Source organism: Neodiprion pinetum, chromosome 2 (genome assembly GCF_021155775.2).
Source record: "Neodiprion pinetum isolate iyNeoPine1 chromosome 2, iyNeoPine1.2, whole genome shotgun sequence".
NCBI classification, from domain to species: Eukaryota; Metazoa; Arthropoda; class Insecta; order Hymenoptera; family Diprionidae; genus Neodiprion; species Neodiprion pinetum.
This window is the reverse complement of record NC_060233.1, coordinates 15,598,710-15,621,286: the sequence shown is the minus strand read 5'-3', so window position 1 is coordinate 15,621,286 and position 22,577 is coordinate 15,598,710. Positions and strand designations below refer to the sequence as shown.

At 34.4% G+C, this 22,577-nt stretch overlaps 1 protein-coding gene across 14 annotated transcripts in view; it reads left to right on the top strand.

The window, feature by feature from the left end:
• The window catches only part of LOC124210981 (CUGBP Elav-like family member 2), a 370,442-nt gene extending 357,746 nt beyond the window's left edge, over positions 1–12,696 (top strand). For 12 of the 14 annotated variants that reach the window (XM_069133280.1, XM_046609534.2, XM_046609542.2 and 9 more), the window contains one exon: positions 1,952–3,668. The gene's annotated coding sequence lies outside the window, so the exon portion shown is untranslated. Of the gene's footprint in view, positions 1–1,951; positions 3,669–12,307 lie in introns of those variants that run through there. The other 2 variants (XM_046609533.2, XM_046609532.2) reach the window with 2 other exon arrangements.
• The last annotated feature ends 9,881 nt before the right edge of the window (positions 12,697–22,577 follow it).

The window sequence follows — 22,577 nt, the reverse complement described above, 5'->3', positions numbered from 1 at the left end:
TTTTACCAATGATTTGTTGTTATTTACTTTTTATTTTGTTTCCGTTTTATCGCTGACAATTTTCTCACCCTTCGTGCCAACAAAGCTTGAGTTCCTGCGAATCATACACGTAATACGAATATTCATACATCACACTTTATCATGACACGCTCGTTACCAAATTATATAAAAATCAAAGGAAATGTGCGTACATACTACATATATATACATCTACATTATCAGATTATGATTGATAATAATTATGCACTAGTTCTTGACGGAATGAGCTTAAAAAGTACGTTATTGGCTCGAATACTCGTTATAATTCAAGTATGTAAAATTATTTATTTATTTCATATTTACACTGCAGATTATTTAATATTATATAAATATACATATTTATATATGTATATATTTATTTAATGTATTCTTATAATATATATATATATATAAATTATTATTATATATAATATATATATATATGTATATTGAAAGTGAAGAAAAGGAGAGAGATGAAAAAAACACCATTCCTCCCTGCATAACTGTACCTATAATACGCCTTGCGAGTATTCTCGCAGTTGAAAGCCATACAATATTTATGCCATTATATGGAAGATGTTATACATACGCAAGTAACATCTTGAATTGAAGGGAAAACTCGCAAGGCTTTGATATCTGTGTTCTAACTTAATACGTGCTTTCAGTGTTTTATATTTCGGCTCGTTTTAGGAGCTAGTGCACTGCCATGCGGCATAATATCAGAGTACAAACTCAAAAGACTGTTTGTTATATACACGTGTCACGTGATTATTATCGTTATTCTTATTATTATTTCTACTACTACTGTTTTTATTATCATCATTATTCTTACTATTATTGTATTATTATGTTATTTTCTTTCACCTAACGGGTTAATTAATTACGCTGTGAAGCTTTATTAGTTAGAACTAACACCGTCAAACGGAGGGGTGGTGTTGGACCACGGACATCGCCCATCAAAGGACCAAAAACTTGCAATTCGTCTATTTTTATTGTCGAAGAGTATCGAATGAGAAAAGTCTTAAAATCATACCATATTGGGATCCAACATGCCAGAGTACGCTATCTTTTGGCAAAAGACTATCAACTCAGAATTACGCAATCGTATTTAACATTTAAAGGGTTTTCTTGCCACTTTTTTCGACGTCATTCAACTTATTGTCACGAAATCAAAGCAAAGATAACTGCGGAAAATTTTTCTGCGATTCTGTGATGACGGCGAAATAATTAACTCAAAACGAACAGCTTTTCATTCGACCCTATTTTATCGGATCCCGATACCTTTTCGATATTTTCTCTCAAAGCGAGAGGTTTGAAGATGGTGCGATGCCTAGCAAGAGTACCTCTCAAATTTAAATCCAACGCGCGAGCCGTTCTCATCGTCACTGATCTTTCACAACTCGCGAAATAGCATTGAAAATTACAATACAACAAATCTCTTTATATCTCCATCGACAAAAAATTGAATCATCGAGTAATTTCTTCGTTTTACACTTCGGTACATTGGATAAAAATCGTCGACCAGCCGACGATCGCGAGCTGTTATTTGGCGAGAATTTCATCAACTTCCGAACGTCAATTCACGTCGAATAAAGTCGAACAGTATTCTGTAGAAACGAGGGAACATGTGCACCGAGTTCCGATAGATTTGAGCGATTATTCGAATCGTTATTCAGTTTCAAAGGTTCGTGAGAGGTCCCGTATTTCAGCACGGAAGTCCAACATGGCGGCTGCACCAGGTGTCAGCTGACGCCTCAAAGGCGTGCGCTTCTTTATCCTGATAAATTAAATGAATGAAATTCTTGCGGCTGCGAGGCGGTTTTACAAATTTTCGTGAAAGATCGGAGAATTTTCGGGCCGGCTCGGAGCGGAGGTAAGGTTGTTTATTCAGTGTGGTGGTGACTAACATGTCCGCGTGTTGTTTGTGTGCCAGCAGGTGGCCTGTGACCATGTGACCATGTGACCATATATTCGACCGGAGTCGCCGCGCCATGTCCGTCTCAGTCAGTCACGATCAGTTTCTCAGTCAGTCTCGTATATGTGTCGGTGCCTATACATAATATATATATATATATATATGTATATATATACACGCAATCACACACGCACACATACACAAAACCCTCAAAAACCTATACATATATAATATATATATATATATATATATATATCGAAACTCGCTCTCATCGTCCCTCGCTCGATATATAAATTCATTTTAATAACTCGTTCCCACCTTTTCCATATTCCAAAGTCCCAAATTCACCCACATTGTAACAACTTGCACTTCACCATGCACCTGTCACCCTCGCCATTATATTATTATGTAGTTAATTATTCGAGTGATAGATGAAGAATACACATTTCTGTTTGGTATGATTGTTCGTGTAATATTATCGCTGTAAAATAAAACGAGGTACTAAATCCGCAGATAAATGCGCAATTATGAGGAAACGTGAGCGAAGTGAGAAAAATTGAAAAGAAAAAATATAAAAGTATCCTCTTTTTCGGTATATCATAGGATATCATTATAAATGATCCTAATCTTTTTCTACAAAACTTGCATATTTGTACGTGCATATACGTATATACGTGTATAAACAAATTTTTATATATAAATAGTACGTGTGTTTATGAATGTTATTCTGCACGAAACGCGGATTAAAAAAATTTTTTCGCACAACTACACTGAAAACAAACTACAAAACAGATAACGTGTAATATAATATTGATTATGTTCGTTGTAAATATGTGTGGTTATTATATACGCGAGGAAAATACGTACATATTCGAAACGATGTACGAGAAACGAATACTAAACACACACACGCATACACAAAATGTTACGAGCATTATTATTACACAATTACTGTTAAACATGCATGAAATTATGTGTACACCGTTATTATAAACTACGACTGGAAATTTATTTTTATCAAGTTAATATCGGAATTGAATATTTTTGGGGTCGAAGGGGGAAGAAAAAAGGGAAGATTTACCTGTACGTCTTTATATCGTACGGTAACGAAAACGACAAAACGATGTCTGTGTATATAATATTTATGCATATACAGTTTAATTTGTTCCCGTTTAATGATTGATTATGTATGAAGAGGCGTGGACGAAAATTAACAATAGTGATGACAAATTAATGAAGAAAAAATTGTTATTGTGTATACATTGCATATATACGTATAACCAATGCACAAAAATACACAACATGTATATGCGTGTGATTGCAAAGCGGCACTCGGATATCTCGTTCTAACATTTGTATACAAAGGAAACGAAATAAAAAAAAAAAGAAAAGAATAAATAGATAAATGGAAATCATCGTGCATTAATGATTTCGAGAGTAAAAAAAAAATAAAATGATTTACATACATATGTGTGTGTGTGTGTGTGTGTGAGTGTGCCCGCGTGTGTGTATATATATATACATGCACGTATACATATGTTATGTAATAAAATTAATACACGTATAAGAGACACTTTTTTGTAAAGACTTTGTATAAGATTGTACGATATACATACCTACATAGATACATACATACACATACAATTCTTATACACTATTATAGGTATAAATCATGCATCTGTTATATTCGACTATAGAATCGTGTAATCGTATATCTATATATATATCTATATATATATATATATATATATATGTACATATATATATACATATATATATAGGTGTGTGCGTTTATATAATGCGTTTGACAGTCGGTTTTTATATCATGCCTCTCAGTTTTTTCAAGGAAAACGACAAAGAATAACAGCAACAAAAAAAAAAAAAAAATAACAGAATTGAAAAGTAAACAAGAAAATACGTATTAACACGATTATAGACAGTCTTGTTCTATTTGTACAAACTTCACACACTTTGATTGAATAATTTCGATTGATATGGTTGAAAAAAAAAAAATCCGATGAACTTATCGGCTGATTTGAACGGTTCAATTTTGGGCTCATTTTTTCATCCTCACTTCGCAAAAATTGAAGCATTGAATCGGAATTATTATATTATACATGCATAACTCGATTGATGGAAAAATGAAGAAAAAACTTATTACCGTTTCAACTGACGTATTATATTATTACATGCTCGCCGTTTTGCCGCGATTCGCTTGATTAATATTCTATAAACTGGAATAATTTACATTTTGCTTTTGCTTTATGCACGGTAATTTTATTATTGTATTTTGTTTTTATTTCTTAGTTTACCAAAGTTGTCTATCGTTTCTTCTGCCTACTTTTTTCGTCATTTGACAACTTCTTTCTTTTTTGCATTTTTCTTTTTTTTTTCTTTTTTTTTTTTATCAATTTTTTTTTTTCCGATCCCTTACGCATTACCAAGTGATTCGATTTTTGTACCTTATAGATTTTTATACGTCTTGGCACACATACCGTAATTCTCTTTTAAATATATACAATTCATATACATGTATATATATAAATAGGCATATTTGATTTCACATTTTTTTTCCCCCTTCACCGTTATTCTATTTCCATGTATGCATATTTGTGTATTTTGAGAAGAAACGCAATATCCTAACAGCTGCAGCCGCGCATTAACGACAAACTTAACCCTTAATTGTCACAATTCCTAAGAATTTTACGACAGGGTCTATATTTCAAAGGGTCCATTGGACCCTAGGGTGAAAATGTGTGAATTTTTCCGAGAGTTTTCAATACTTTGTTATAAAAATTTTTCCACATGTACGTGAATAATTTTTCTGGAAGATTGCGTGGTGTAACTTCGATCTAAACTTCTAAAAAAATCAGATTCCACTTCGAGCGAGGTCATATAAATATTTTCGATAAAAATCGTCTGGGGTCCAGTGGACCTCGTGTGGCATTTAAGAGTTAGGTCCTAATTTCACCATGAATATCTGTTTGTGGCTGGGTGCAAACTATTTTTTTTTTTTTGTTATTCTTTTCATTTGTTTCGTTGTCAACATTTTATTTCTCCCTTTTTTTTTCTACTCGTTATCGAAACTACAATGTACAAAATTGATTACCAGTGATTTGATATCTAATTCGCTACGCTTTATCGATAATTTGAAGTGTGCATTTTTTTTCCTTTCTTTCTATTCTCGTGCTACACAAAATATGTTGTTTTCTTTTTTATCGACGTTGTTTTTTTTTTTTTTTTTTTTTTTTTGCCATTCACCTCACGAACGTAATAATTGCGCGTGAAATTCTAAACTCTCGTCGGATTATCCATAGATTAACTGAAAATCGATAGTAAGGAAAAAAAAACAAAAATCGAGAACGCGAATCTTACGATAAACGTGACATTTATAATCGCAATCGCGGTTGCAGCGGGATTAAATTTCATGTATAAATATTCGGCTAGGCGAAGGCTGAGAGAAGCTTCGAGCAAGATACCAAAGACGTGTCTTAACCGATGTACTTATATTATTAAATGATGTACTGCATTACATGTAAATTGTTAACATACGACTAATCAGCTCACGATAATTCAAGTACGAGTGTCTAATAGCGATGGATATAATGACGATTGATACACAATCAAAGCACACAAAATAGAGCCTAGTCAGAAATTTATTATTATCATTATCATAAATATTATTTGTCGTTATTACTACGTACGATTATAGTTATTATTATTATTGTTATTATTATTATTATTATTATCAATATCATTATTATTTTTATGTTATTATTGTTATTAGTATTGATGTTTATCCTATATTTCTATACTTACGAAAGGATTATAATGCAAACTTGTAATCAAGCCGTTGCACCTCAATCTACATATTTTTCTCCTCTTGTCATCTCGTTTCGAACATGTTTTGTTCATTGTCATTGCGGAGAAGTGAGAAAATTTTTGAAACATTTTATGTACAAATGTGTGAAAATCGGCGAGATGAAGCTTTGAAGTCGTATTTAACCACTTGACTCGGAATTATACTGATAAAATTTACGAAAGAGGGATTTGCAAGAAAAAAAAGAAAAAAGAAAAAAAAAAAAATTTGATCCAAATCGCTATTTAACGTCGACGCGAAATCCATCTGTAATCATTCATCAACGAAGAATGTACTTAATAATTTTATATGTATGGACATGCGTCTGTATATACTTATACATTTATATACTTTTGCCAGTTTTCTTCCATATAAGATCTAACAACATTTTGTGATTAACATTTTATCCAGCTCGAAAAAATCGGCAAATAAAAAGTTAATTTGTATTTTTTAAACGTACCTCATATATGTATATGTATGTATATGCGAGTCCATGATCTTCATCTTCTTTGTCCCTTTTTCATTTCTGTTTCACTTTTTCTTTTTTTTTTTCTTTCTCTCTTAAGCTAGCAAAGAATTTCTTATAAATGTAGCAAACAAAATCGAATTTTTGTTCCTGAAAGTAAAATTTATTCATTCCTTTATCGTATTATAAATAAATTGTGTGTGTTTTGCATAGAACATCGCGACGATTCTAATGACGTTGATTTATAATATTATACGCTTGTTTCGGTCGCTTAAGAACAAAACAAAACTAAACAGCAAACATAACTGAAATGAAACCCCACATTATTATTATTAATATTCTAATCTTATGCATTGAACTCTGTAATATTATTTCAGTACTATTCATATCCATATTATTATTACTTTATTATTATTATTATTACTATTATTATTATTTTCAATTATTACATAACTTTATTAATTACATATGTCATTGTTATTATTATTACCATTATTGTAGGATGAAAATATTGAGTATGGCGTTGAATTCTTGTTACCAATTGTTTCATATTTCATAAGCTATTATTATTATTATACATATATAATATAAATTTATAGGTACGTGTGAAATTGATTATCTTACGTCTTGGTCAAACATCGAAGCAGCTAGAGAGATTTTTTTTTTCTAAAGAATCTAGTGAAATTTACAATTCTTTGTACGTTATGTATTATCCATTTGTTTACACGTTACGTGTTTTTTTTTTTCTCGTCTTTGCTGCAATATTCGTTATGAATATAGTTCTACAATGTATACATTATTCGTTTGGACATTATTAGCCAATTACATTTCGTCAAAACTATTATTATTATTATTATTATTATTATTATTATTATTATTATTATTCGCATAACTAAAAGTTATTTGTTTTATTTTCTGTTTTGTAGAATGTTTATTACTTTTTTTTTTCATGTATAGCATTTGATGCTTGTACCTCTATATATTATATAGATAATATAATTATATGTATATGTCGGGCAGTGGAATATCCGGAATATATTTAGTATATCAAAACACGATTCGCCTATTGTTAGAAGACAAAAATTAACCGATAATCAAAATACATTAATAATCAATAGGCTTGTATATTCAGTCCGTCGCAGTTAATTCGCCAGAATCATCATTACGATGGTGTATTGAAGAAAAATAAAAGAAAAAACAAGCACGACTTACATTCTATTATGCGCTTGCCGTGTTTATTATATATATATATATATATAATACATAGTTGAACCAAATATGTTGTATTGCTTATTCTGGTCTCCTTCAACCAAATAATACCTAGATATCGGTTTAGAAATACAGAAAAGATTTAAAAAAATTAAAGAAAAGTGTATAAATCTCGGATCATTCCACTGCGCTTCGGTTTTAAAACAGCCTAGTTGACGTATTTCTTGGTGCTCGACAATTTGCCCAAGACTCACTTGTTAGTCTGGGTAATTTGGGAATCGTGTGTACTTTTTGTAGATGCATTAATCGTAGAGCACTCGGATTTATATGAATCACGTCGGCTCAGAGCTGCGGATCGGTCAGTATGAGGCGTGTGTCAAATGTCAATATATTATATTTATTTTGTTGGTTCAATTATCACATTGATTTTTATTATTTTTACCACCCTAATTTCAACAGTTCCAATTTCCCCTCTCACCCTTCCTTATAGACCTATTATTCGCTATAGTTAGAATTTCACGAATTCATATTCACGGTCTACTCGGACCTCAAGTCGATTTATATTAAATACTTCCCAGTCTGAATTGTACGCTTTGTTAATCGCAGAACATTTTCGGGTGTAAAGAGCAAATTTAATCACGAAAGACCCATTCTGGTAACCTAAATCGAACCCAGCTTTGTTTTCCATACAAATTTAGCGCCATCCGCCATTGCAGAAAGTTCGTTTTACTATTTTCCGCATTACCGACTGAGTTCTCACCGATGAAACAAGAAAATTTTAATCGTGGTAAAGTAGATTTGAAAAATTCGAAACAACTATTCTTCTATAAATATAGGCGTATAATTTTTTTCTCAACATTCGGAATTTTATCGGATAATAATATAACAGCATTGCGCAATTTACAGAAGATAATAAAGTTCTTTTTATCGACCTTTATTTGAGAATGATTTTCAAGATTAATTTTTTCTTTAGAAAAGATTGACCTTCTGATGTATTTACTTTGTGAGATATATTTTGTTTTCTTTAATGGCACTACAGTCTTTTTTAAATCTCTTTAGTTGTTATAATTTTTTTTTTTTTTTTATTCTTCTCTCCAAAAACCAAATCATAAATATTTAAAAACTTTCTAGCATGAATTCCTGCCACAGAAAAAAAATTTGCGTAGTTTTGATTTTCCTTATTCTCCAGTTGTGGTGAGTGATTGAATTTTTGTTTCCAGATCTTTTACAAAGTTTAAATGTTTACATACCGATTAATTGCACGTTATTTTTACAACAGTTTTTGGAATGTTTTACACTCCGAATTCTGCAAGAAAAATATTCGTTAAACAGCATAAACCATTTATCTTTGTTACACAAGTTGATTAACACCGAGGCGGGATTGCAATGCATGAAATAGCTACATTGTCAATTTTAGCACGTGTATAGATAACAAATGTGAAATTATTTGAAGACGTTAAGAAACGGGACTTCATATTCCATCGTTTCGTGGAAAGATACCGAATGACTGTACGTGATGTGAAACGAATTTGAGTCTTCGATTATTCCCAATTCCAAAAGTCTCAGCTGAACCGTTCAGATGATAAAATTGTTCGTCCTAGAAACTTCGGAAACTTAAAAGAAAATTGGCCAATATGAAATCGGTAAGAATCATACAATCTCTAATAAAACTAAGTTTGAATTTTACTAAAGAAATATTCACAGCTATTCCCTTATCAGTATTCGGATTTTTTTTTTTATGAGATAAAAGAAATAGAAAGAACAAATTGATGATTGTGTGTAAATAGTATATCTTAAGTTCGAAAGCTACTCGCATAGTTTAAATTTGTGATCTAACTGCCTAGAGGCACGATCTAGGGGTATTTATGACGTGTACACATAATCTGGATCATTTAATTATATACTTTTTAATGTAAGCTTTATAAGCTATAAGTATGGTAATAATAATAATTATATAAATACTTGTGATCTGTGGTAATATGTAACGATTTAAACAGTCTTTGATAATCCGATCGCGTTCACGTCGATAAGGTAGAATATCTGATACTGATCGATCGATCAATTATTCGGCAATGTCACCTACAGAGGTCCACGCAACGCTGCTAATCGTTGAATATTCTTCGACGAACCCATTTCGAAAAGAAAAAACTAGATATGCATGAAAAAACCAAAATGACGAATCATTAATATTTCAGTTAGATGTTTACGGTGATAACGAAGATATTTTCACTGGGTTTAGATATAATCGAATTCCTACTTCAGTTCAACCCTTCAGATAAAAATTCACAGAAATAATCAACAAAACACACAACCTTAAATAAATGAATTTTAATCAAATTCGAACCCACCGGCTAGATATATATTGTCAAGGGAAAAAATTTGTATCAAGTCTAGAATGAGAATGAAAAATTGAAAATGTGATATATTCAACGAATCGTCAGCGACATTGTGCCGCGAACGTGTGAAAATGGGAGGAAAAAAAAACGATGTAAATAAACTTTATATACTATTGAGTATGATGATTACGAATTAAGAATTGTGGCCACATGTAAAGGATCGTGTGTACGATATGAAACCTCGTTGTTAATGCGGTTATCATAAGTTTTCTCGTTCATTTTTTCTTTATATATATACTTTTTTTTTTTTTTGTTTTTCTGCAAACTTTGTATCATAATTGCCATGTGAAAGATAGATATGCTTGAATCTTTTCAGCCAGGTTATATTATATAAATATATATATATATATAATATCTATATATATTTATACACATACGTACATAGATATGCATTTACCGAAAGGATTCCTTGAGGCTGCAGCCAGCAGGGTGACACTCGATGCTTTATTACACAACGCTTATTCCACAATCTATTGCAAAACATTACCATTTGAATCGAACCCTTTGAGGAAATAACTAAAGATTAGTAGAACTTTTGAGTTTTCCCCCACGTTTGTTGGTAACACAATTCTTTCGCAGCGCGCTCTCGGGATAAAAAAAGCAAACGTATTTCTATTATTTGTTATTATTGTTTTAATCAGTGGTACCACTCCTACCAGTCAATTTCCTTTTCAACATGTGTTTTTGTCGTTGTGGTAATAAAATGTTATAAGTTTTCAAATACGAAAGTGGAAGAGGAAACTTGTGTCACCCTGCTGACAATGAATGCAGCGATGCCGACGATGCCTCGCCGGCAGATAGGCAACCGAAGTTACATCCTACACGCAGTCAATATCACCGATGTAACTCCGGTTGCCTATCTGCCGGCGATGAGTCATTCGTATCGTTAATTTTCAAGAAATCCTCCCGGTATAGGTTCAATGATTGTTATAACTGTTTGTATAACGTCAAACGCAAAGATTATATTATATAGAATATATAAGTTGCGTGAGAAATAGATGAAAGAAATTGCATAAGGGTTGAGTAAATTTAATGTAGGTAAAATATAGCGATGAATTATATTCAACGCCTCATCAGTCATTTGCTTTTCTTAGTCTATACATTTTTTTCTAATTATTGTATAAGGTTCGTAAATTCGAAAACAGTTAACTGAATATCAAACTGCAAAATACAAGGTACTGAATATGACTATAAAAGAATTGAAGCATTCTTTTATGTGTGTTTTGCCATCTATTATATTGCAATGAATAATATTGAATGAGTTTCAAAGTAACTAAACATTCTCAAATCGTAATAATCTAACTAGAATGAAACTGTTTCAGAATATGTGGACAATATTGAATTGGAATTAAAAGTAGCCGGAGTGAATTTTCAAAGGATTACAATTAACTCCAGTGTTTCGCTTATGCATATAAATAAAATATTTTCAATTTCTTTGATGTAATTTTGATATTCGAATTTGACAGAGAAGAAGAAGACTTTGAGTGTATCATGCTTGCGGCTGTATTCAATGACGGTATAACAAAGTAAAAAATGGCATAGATGAGAAAAGCAAACTTAGTCAAGTCGTAATAGGATTTCACCTGGACATAATTACGGGGTACGATTTTTTTTAGACTTAGGAGGGGGTGGTCGGTAGTGTAAATTTCGATTTTCGAGAAAATCTCCCCATTGCGTTTACCGCCATCTTTATTTAAAGGGGGATTTTTTGTTTTTCGAATAACTCGCTCATTTTCAACTTTGGAGTGAAATTGATGATAACCAAAGTTGTGGAAAATGTAATTCTCCATAAGTTTTGTACTTATCATTTTTACCCTAGTATGTATATTTGTAGAGTTAGGCTGCAAATAGGAGTGAAAATTTTTTTTTTTTTTAAATTGTCTCGTATATTATCAAGTTCCAGGCAAAAATGGTAACCAATAATCAGATGCGGAATTTTATTTCATTCAAATTTGAATCTTACCATTTTTACCTTATGATGATTTCCCTATGAGCTATTTTTACGATGAACTCAATAATACAGAAAATAACTTATAATAAAAAATGTCCACCCCTTGAATTAAATATACGTCTGAAAATAAAATTCTGTACCTGATTATTCCTTACCATTTTTACGATGAACTTGATAATAAACGAAATAGTTTAAAAAAAAACATATTTTACCCGTATTTGCAGTCTAACTCTAGAAATATTGATCATAGCGTAAAAATTATAACCAAAAAACTTGTAAGGATTTACATTCCCTCCAACTTTGATTCTTATCATTTTTATCCTAAAGTTAAAAATAAGCAATTTATGTGAATAACAAACATACCCCTTCAAATCAAGATGGCGGCAAACGCAATGGGGGGGATTTTCCCGGAAGTCAAGACTCACACTAACAACCACCCCACTCTAATTGCGTGAAAAAAATGTTTTAAATCGCACCCCCTAATTATTTCCAGATGAACCGATTTTTAGACCTATCTCGACTGGACCAACTGAAACGAAGGTGACCTGCACCAAGTGCATGATTTTATATAGCGTAATATAATACCTGTATCAATAGGCAAACTGGAGAGACATGTATGTATAATTAATTATTGATATTAATATGAATTGAATATTAATATGTGATGATTTATATATAGGTGTATATGTATATATATATACCTTTATATAGGTACGTATGTCTTCGGAGAAGCCATATTACATAGGAATCACCGTAGATTAAAAATTAACGATTTAGATTTTGTATATTGCGTGCAGCGGGAGTAATATAGACGTGTGATATAAAATGTGTGCGCAACAGCGCCTTAGTTAGGGCAGCAAGTTAATAAATCGTATTTTGAAAGTAAAACTTGATCGACACACCTTCACCCCCACAATTATCCGCCTGCACCTCGTCACAAAGACTCCAAAAAAAAAATCCTCATGGTTACCCTAATGCTTGCCATTTATCTTTGGGAAAGCATACATAAATAATAGGAGAAGAAGAAGAAGAAGGAGAAGAACTGGAGACTACAACAAGGTGAGGACATTCCATTTTTTTCGATTCACTTTTAAACTAGTCCGAGAACTTGGCAATGATTAGAATATTCTTTGTTCGTGAATTCTATTGCGGGTAATAATTATACGTTGACATCGTCGGTGAAGATGTTCAAAACCCAATAAGTTATTTTTTTCGCAAGTATCTCAATGCATTCGTCTAGGCGTAGACTGATAAATATGAAGACAGTTGTCCTAATGTGCTTTGGTGTGACAACCGAAAATCGTTGTGCGCTTGCACCCCTTGAGATGCTGGCTACATTCACCCTCCGAGTAACACAGTCTTCGCAATAGTGAGCCCAAGCCAGTACTAAATCTGTGTCTACTTACCGACTTGTCGGCGATACAAGAAATTAATAATGAGAATAAATTTGTTCCGCATTTCGTAGCAAAACAGTGATTCAATCAAAGTATAGGTACCCGAGAGAAGAATGTATACATAGATCATAATTAATAATAGATCAGATGTAATAATGATGCAAAGACCAAAACTATACATGTATATGCGGTGCATGTACGATATTAGTATACGTATATGATCCATTTACGATTAATACGTGATGCATACTGTAAATTTTATAATTTTCCAGAACACAAACTAGATTACCTACTATTGTAAGTCTATAATATGAAAATAGAAGAATTATTCATTTCGAAATGGGATTCCGTTCGACACGCGCTCAATGTATTCCACAACATTAACATTCATAATTATTCTAAGAACTTTTCATTTGCTCTCTCGATCTTGAATTTTCGTAGACATAGAATCGAAACGCTGTTTTAGCTAGTCGCGCGTGAAGTATCTACATTGCGTAGACAAGCAGAATTGACTTTCGGAAAGTGTTCGTATGGAACAAATTTCCGAGTAACTTTAATATATCAAGGATGCGCTAATTTTGATCTAGATGAAATGAATGCTCCGTAATATGAGACAGTATTTAACGCAGTGTCCTGATTTAAAGACCTGAAAAGATGGATCTCAAAGATTTTTTTTTTTTTTGGATAGGGAGAGATGGAACGGAGCTTCTTAAAACTTCGAGTATATTTTAACACACATTTAAAAGGTACGAGCAGAAATTTTTATCATCCAACTGTCGCAGAACGACAGCGTTATTAGCTGACCCGTTAACTAAAGATTATATCTTGAGTCAACGGCTGACCATCGAAGGGCCTAGCCGCTTGAGTCTGGAATCGGCAGGAAAGATGAAGTGCGTATTTCTTGTCTGATATATGAAAACTAAAATCATTATACATCATATCATATCATCATACATCATACATCATACATCATACATCATACAACATACATCACACATCATACATCATACATTATCATACATAGTATGAAAGGTCGAAACCAAAGTTTGGATGTCGGATGTTCAGAAAGTGACGTCACCAATCTAAAATCAGCTAGCCGAATTCCTCAGTCTGGAAACAACCGCGCAGTAGAGCGGACGGATGAGAGTCGCGCTCCGCAAATTTCGAGTACCGGGTTCTCAACCTTCCGGATCCCGCGCTTCGGGTCCGCTACGTATTTCGAGTACCGGGTTCTCAACCTCCCGGATCCCGCGCTTCGGGTCCGCTACGCGGTGAAACTCGACTTCCATGACATGCGCTCCGTAATTTCTTTACTCCAGGTCCGCTACCTGGTGAAACACGACTTTCAGAACAAGCGCTCCGTAGTTTTGGCTGTCCAGGTACTTGACCTGATGACTTTTGACCTTCGGGAGTAATTTTGCGTAGTTCCGGCTGTACAGGTTCGTGACCTCGTGACTTTTGACCAAGCACTGTGTAGTTTCTGCGCGGGTCCGCTACGCGGTGAAACTCGACTTCCAGGATAAGCGCTCCGTGGATCCTGGTTCATGTTTACAATAAATTATTTCAATTCGTTTTTCGCGCAAGCCGAAATTCAGTAGCTGTCAGTGCGCTAATAAAATTTCTATAACTTTACAATCTTCTCATAATCTTTTTGGTAAAATATGTCGATAAAAAAATTATTTCAAACCTTACACATTATTTTTGATTTGTTCTCACGCTGAAAATATTTATTAGTATTCGAGGTATAACTCGAGGTGGTTGGCGGTGGTCGTTGGGGGTGGTTAGGGGTGGTTGCGGGTAATCGAGGTGATTCACGAAGGGGGACGAGGATTTGTGCTCGGTGAGTAAAACACTTTTATAATATTTCATGGCAATTGTAATTATATTTTATCTAAAATATTTCAAACTGGTCATGTTTACAATAAGTTACTTCAATTCATTTTTCGCGCAAGCACATATTCAGTAGCTATAAATAAGCTTGTACAATTTATTATATTATTAATTAATTAATTGATCAATTACTCAATTATATTAATCTTTACACAATATTTTCGATGTGTTCTTATACTGGAAATATTTATTACTATTCAAGGTATAACCTGAGGTGGTTGAAGGTGGTCGGAGGTGGACGAGGAGGAGGACGAGGAGGACGAGGATTTGTGCTCGGTGAGTAAAACACTTTTATAATATTTCATGGCAATTGTAATTATATTTTATCTAAAATATTTCAAACTAGTCATGTTTACAACAAATTATTTCAATTCATTTTTCGCGCAAGCACATATTCAGTAGCTATGAATAAGCTTATACAATTTATTATATTTTATCTAAAATATTTCAAACTAGTCATGTTTACAATGAATTATTTCAATTCATTTTTCGCGCAAGCACATATTCGGTAGCTACGAATAAGCTTATACAATTTATTATATCTTATCCAAAATATTTGAAACTAATCATGTTCACATTAAATTATTTCAATTCATTTTTCGCGCAAGCACATATTCAGTAGCTATGAATAAGCTTATACAATTTATTATATCTTATCCAAAATATTTGAAACTAATCATGTTTACATTAAATTATTTCAATTCATTTTTCGCGCAAGCACATATTCAGTAGCTATGAATGAGCTTATACAATTTATTATATTTTATCTAAAATATTTCAAACTAGTCATGTTTACAACAAATTATTTCAATTCATTTTTCGCGCAAGCACATATTCAGTAGCTATGAATAAGCTTATACAATTTATTATATTTTATCTAAAATATTTCAAACTAGTCATGTTTACAATGAATTATTTCAATTCATTTTTCGCGCAAGCACATATTCAGTAGCTATGAATAAGCTTATACAATTTATTATATTTTATCTAAAATATTTCAAACTAGTCATGTTTACAATGAATTATTTCAATTCATTTTTCGCGCAAGCACATATTCAGTAGCTATGAATAAGCTTATACAATTTATTATATTTTATCTAAAATATTTCAAACTTATCATGTTTACATTAAATTATTCCAATTCATTTTTCGCGCAAGCACATATTCAGTAGCTATGAATAAGCTTATATAATTTATTATATTATTGATTACTTAATTAATTACATCAATTCTTACACAATATTTTTGATGTGTATCATCCTGAAAATATTCATTACTATTCCAGGTATAACCCGAGGTGGTTGGCGGTGGTTGGCGGTGGTCGGAGGTGGCCGGAGGTGGACGAGGAGGAGGACGAGCTGGACGAGGAGGAAGACGAGCTGGACGAGGAGGAGGCGGGGTGGGTCGTGGGAGAGGAGAGGAGGGAAGGGGGAAGGGGAGGAGGAGGGAAGGGGGAGAGGTGGGCGGAGAAGGGGGAAGGGACGGGAAGGATAGGGAAGGGAAGGGAAGGGAAGGGAAGGGAAGGGAAGGGAAGGGGAGGGAAGGGAAGGGGCGGGAAGGGAGGGCGGGAGGGAGGGAGGAAGGGCGGGTGGGAGGGAGGGTGGGAGGGAGGGAGGGAGGGTGGAGGACGAATGTCGATGCGAGCCCATTAGAGCAGTACACCCCCCCCCCCCCCCCGCGCCCGCCCTTCCTCCCTCCCTCCCTCCCTCCCTCCCCCCTCCCTCCCCCTCCCGCCCCTTCCCTTCCCGCCCCTTCCCTTCCCTTCCCTTCCCTTCCCTTCCCTTCCCTTCCCTTCCCTTCCCTTCCCTTCCCTTCCCTTCCCGCCCCTTCCCTTCCCTATCCTTCCCGTCCCTTCCCCCTTCTCCGCCCACCTCTCCCCCTTCCCTCCCCCTCCCCTTCCCCCTTCCCTCCTCTTCTCTCCCACGACCCACCCCGCCTCCTCCTCGTCCAGCTCGTCCTCCTCCTCGTCCACCTCCGGCCACCTCCGACCACCGCCAACCACCGCCAACCACCTCGGGTTATACCTGGAATAGTAATGAATATTTTCAGGATGATACACATCAAAAATATTGTGTAAGAATTGATGTAATTAATTAAGTAATCAATAATATAATAAATTATATAAGCTTATTCATAGCTACTGAATATGTGCTTGCGCGAAAAATGAATTGGAATAATTTAATGTAAACATGATTAGTTTGAAATATTTTAGATAAAATATAATAAATTGTATAAGCTTATCCATAGCTACTGAATATGTGCTTGCGCGAAAAATGAATTGGAATAATTTAATGTAAACATGATTAGTTTGAAATATTTTAGATAAAATATAATAAATTGTGTAAGCTTATCCATAGCTACTGAATATGTGCTTGCGCGAAAAATGAATTGAAATAATTTGTTGTAAACATGACTAGTTTGAAATATTTTAGATAAAATATAATAAATTGTATAAGCTCATTCATAGCTACTGAATATGTGCTTGCGCGAAAAATGAATTGGAATAATTTAATGTAAACATGATTAGTTTGAAATATTTTAGATAAAATATAATAAATTGTATAAGCTTATTCATAGCTACTGAATATGTGCTTGCGCGAAAAATGAATTAAAATAATTCATTGTAAACATGACTAGTTTGAAATATTTTAGATAAAATATAATAAATTGTATAAGCTTATTCATAGCTACTGAATATGTGCTTGCGTGAAAAATGAATTGAAATAATTTGTTGTAAACATGACTAGTTTGAAATATTTTAGATGAAATATAATAAATTGTATAAGCTCATTCATAGCTACTGAATATGTGCTTGCGCGAAAAATGAATTGAAATAATTTAATGTAAACATGATTAGTTTCAAATATTTTGGATAAGATATAATAAATTGTATAAGCTTATTCATAGCTACTGAATATGTGCTTGCGCGAAAAATGAATTGAAATAATTCATTGTAAACATGACTAGTTTGAAATATTTTAGATAAAATATAATAAATTGTATAAGCTTATTCATAGCTACTGAATATGTGCTTGCGCGAAAAATGAATTGAAATAATTCATTGTAAACATGACTAGTTTGAAATATTTTAGATAAAATATAATAAATTGTATAAGCTTATTCATAGCTACTGAATATGTGCTTGCGCGAAAAATGAATTGAAATAATTTGTTGTAAACATGACTAGTTTGAAATATTTTAGATAAAATATAATAAATTGTATAAGCTCATTCATAGCTACTGAATATGTGCTTGCGCGAAAAATGAATTGAAATAATTTAATGTAAACATGATTAGTTTCAAATATTTTGGATAAGATATAATAAATTGTATAAGCTTATTCATAGCTACTGAATATGTGCTTGCGCGAAAAATGAATTGAAATAATTTAATGTGAACATGATTAGTTTCAAATATTTTGGATAAGATATAATAAATTGTATAAGCTTATTCGTAGCTACCGAATATGTGCTTGCGCGAAAAATGAATTGAAATAATTCATTGTAAACATGACTAGTTTGAAATATTTTAGATAAAATATAATAAATTGTATAAGCTTATTCATAGCTACTGAATATGTGCTTGCGCGAAAAATGAATTGAAATAATTTGTTGTAAACATGACTAGTTTGAAATATTTTAGATAAAATATAATTACAATTGCCATGAAATATTATAAAAGTGTTTTACTCACCGAGCACAAATCCTCGTCCTCCTCGTCCTCCTCCTCGTCCACCTCCGACCACCTTCAACCACCTCAGGTTATACCTTGAATAGTAATAAATATTTCCAGTATAAGAACACATCGAAAATATTGTGTAAAGATTAATATAATTGAGTAATTGATCAATTAATTAATTAATAATATAATAAATTGTACAAGCTTATTTATAGCTACTGAATATGTGCTTGCGCGAAAAATGAATTGAAGTAACTTATTGTAAACATGACCAGTTTGAAATATTTTAGATAAAATATAATTACAATTGCCATGAAATATTATAAAAGTGTTTTACTCACCGAGCACAAATCCTCGTCCCCCTTCGTGAATCACCTCGATTACCCGCAACCACCCCTAACCACCCCCAACGACCACCGCCAACCACCTCGAGTTATACCTCGAATACTAATAAATATTTTCAGCGTGAGAACAAATCAAAAATAATGTGTAAGGTTTGAAATAATTTTTTTATCGACATATTTTACCAAAAAGATTATGAGAAGATTGTAAAGTTATAGAAATTTTATTAGCGCACTGACAGCTACTGAATTTCGGCTTGCGCGAAAAACGAATTGAAATAATTTATTGTAAACATGAACCAGGATCCACGGAGCGCTTATCCTGGAAGTCGAGTTTCACCGCGTAGCGGACCCGCGCAGAAACTACACAGTGCTTGGTCAAAAGTCACGAGGTCACGAACCTGTACAGCCGGAACTACGCAAAATTACTCCCGAAGGTCAAAAGTCATCAGGTCAAGTACCTGGACAGCCAAAACTACGGAGCGCTTGTTCTGAAAGTCGTGTTTCACCAGGTAGCGGACCTGGAGTAAAGAAATTACGGAGCGCATGTCCTGGAAGTCGAGTTTCACCGCGTAGCGGACCCGAAGCGCGGGATCCGGGAGGTTGAGAACCCGGTACTCGAAATACGTAGCGGACCCGAAGCGCGGGATCCGGAAGGTTGAGAACCCGGTACTCGAAATTTGCGGAGCGCGACTCTCATCCGTCCGCTCTACTGCGCGGTTGTTTCCAGACTGAGGAATTCGGCTAGCTGATTTTAGATTGGTGACGTCACTTTCTGAACATCCGACATCCAAACTTCGGTTTCGACCTTTCATACTATGTATGATGATGTATGATGTATGATGTATGATGTATGATGTATGATGTATGATGTATGATGATATGATATGATGTATAATGATTTTAGTTTTCATATATCAGACAAGAAATACGCACTTCATCTTTCCTGCCGATTCCAGACTCAAGCGGCTAGGCCCTTCGATGGTCAGCCGTTGACTCAAGATATAATCTTTATTCAACGGGTCAGCTAATAACGCTGTCGTTCTGCGACAGTTGGATGATAAAAATTTCTGCTCGTACCTTTTAAATGTGTGTTAAAATATACTCGAAGTTTTAAGAAGCTCCGTTCTATCTCTCCCTATCCAAAAAAAAAAAAATCTTTGAGATCCATCTTTTCAGGTCTTTAAATCAGGACACTGCGTTAAATACTGTCTCATATTACGGAGCATTCATTTCATCTAGATCAAAATTAGCGCATCCTTGATATATTAAAGTTACTCGGAAATTTGTTCCATACGAACACTTTCCGAAAGTCAATTCTGCTTGTCTACGCAATGTAGATACTTCACGCGCGACTAGCTAAAACAGCGTTTCGATTCTATGTCTACGAAAATTCAAGATCGAGAGAGCAAATGAAAAGTTCTTAGAATAATTATGAATGTTAATGTTGTGGAATACATTGAGCGCGTGTCGAACGGAATCCCATTTCGAAATGAATAATTCTTCTATTTTCATATTATAGACTTACAATAGTAGGTAATCTAGTTTGTGTTCTGGAAAATTATAAAATTTACAGTATGCATCACGTATTAATCGTAAATGGATCATATACGTATACTAATATCGTACATGCACCGCATATACATGTATAGTTTTGGTCTTTGCATCATTATTACATCTGATCTATTATTAATTATGATCTATGTGTACATTCTTCTCTCGGGTACCTATACTTTGATTGAATCACTGTTTTGCTACGAATTTCGGAACAAATTTATTCTCATTATTAATTTCTTGTATCGCCGACAAGTCGGTAAGTACACACAGATTTAGTACTGGCTTGGGCTCACTATTGCGAAGACTGTGTTACTCGGAAGGTGAATGCAACCAGCATTATGTCGAAATCGGTAACTGATGTTTTGCAACAAGTTCTCAACGTTACCTTCGGAACATCTCAGGGAGCACAACCGCACGACGATTTTCTGTTGTCACACTAATGACCATTTGCATTAGGTGCAATTGTGTTTATATTCTTCAGTCAACGTAGGAGGTATTTGGAGGTGGTTGGCGGCGATCGGAGGAGGTCGAGGAGGACGAGGACGACGAGGACGACGATGGCGGGGGGGCAGGCGGAGGAGGAAGAGGCGGACGAGGTGGACGAGGACGACGAAGGTGGTCGGAGGTGATCGGAGGTGGTTGGAGGTGTTCGGAAATGGTAGGAGGTAGTCGCATCTGGTAGGGGGTGGTTGATGGTGATAAGAGGTAACAGGGGGTGGTAGGAGGCGGATGCCGATGGTAAGATGAGTTTGGAGTCGGTAGGAGATGGTAGGAGGTGATCGAGGTGATCGCGGCGGACGACGAGGGGGTGGAGAAGTAGTAGGAGAAGGGGGACGAGATGGACGTGGCGGACGACGGTGAGAGGAGGTGGGAGGAGGTGGTTGACGGTGGTTGGCGGTGCTCGGAGTTTGTTGCGGAGGTTGGCGGTGGACGCGGTTACGCGTCTTCTCTCGGAGATGATCGAGCTGATCGAAATTTCTAAGTCGCAGTCGACAAGTAGGCATACGTATTCACTTTCTACCGACTCAATCGCAAGCTTTCATACCGACACTTCTTTGGCTGCTACGAATATCGGTGCAAGCCCGTTAGGTAGAGTCGATAGAGCAGAACCCTCTTACGCTCCCAGGCCCACCTGGGCCCACTGTCCGCCGAAGACGGGTCACAAAAATTCACCCAAGGGTATCCGTCTTCATGTTCTTCAGTCAGCGGTCTGGGATACTGAAACCTTTACCCTAAAAAATGTAACAGTTCAAATAGCGCGCCTACTACTTAAATCAAATAAAAAAGTAGTCGTATATTGTGCGTGAACGAATGAGTTTCATCGGTTAGTATTCTACGAGAAAACGCCGAAGAATCAACATCGAATTGATACCTTGTAGTCCACGTTTCAATTTATTCTTTTACCTGTCAATATATTCAATTTTACGTAATACGTTCCTTTTGTAACAAACAAAGTCTAGTCACATTTTTTTCTAAGACTACGAGTCAACACATAATAAGTTTAACAAGTTTATAAGAATGAAAAGTGAAAGGTCATTAACGAAAACGAGATCTGTGTAACGATAACGGTGGAACTGCCTTGGGCAACAATGGAGAAAAGTAATAGCTAACTAAGACACACAAAAAACATCGTTATTGTTTGAAAAGAAGACTGGTCACCAAAGAATTATCAGAAAAATATCATTTGACAATTGGCATTATATATACAAAAGGCATATTTTAATCTTGAATGATTAATTGAAACAAGTTAATATTTACAATTTTATATAAAATCGAAAACATGGAGTATATCGAGTCCATGAATCGTAAGGTGAAATTGTCGAAATGTCTGCATCTGATAAATAAACTCTTTATTGTTTTGAATCGGTGATTTCACTGTGTATCATCGGCGTATACATGTGTG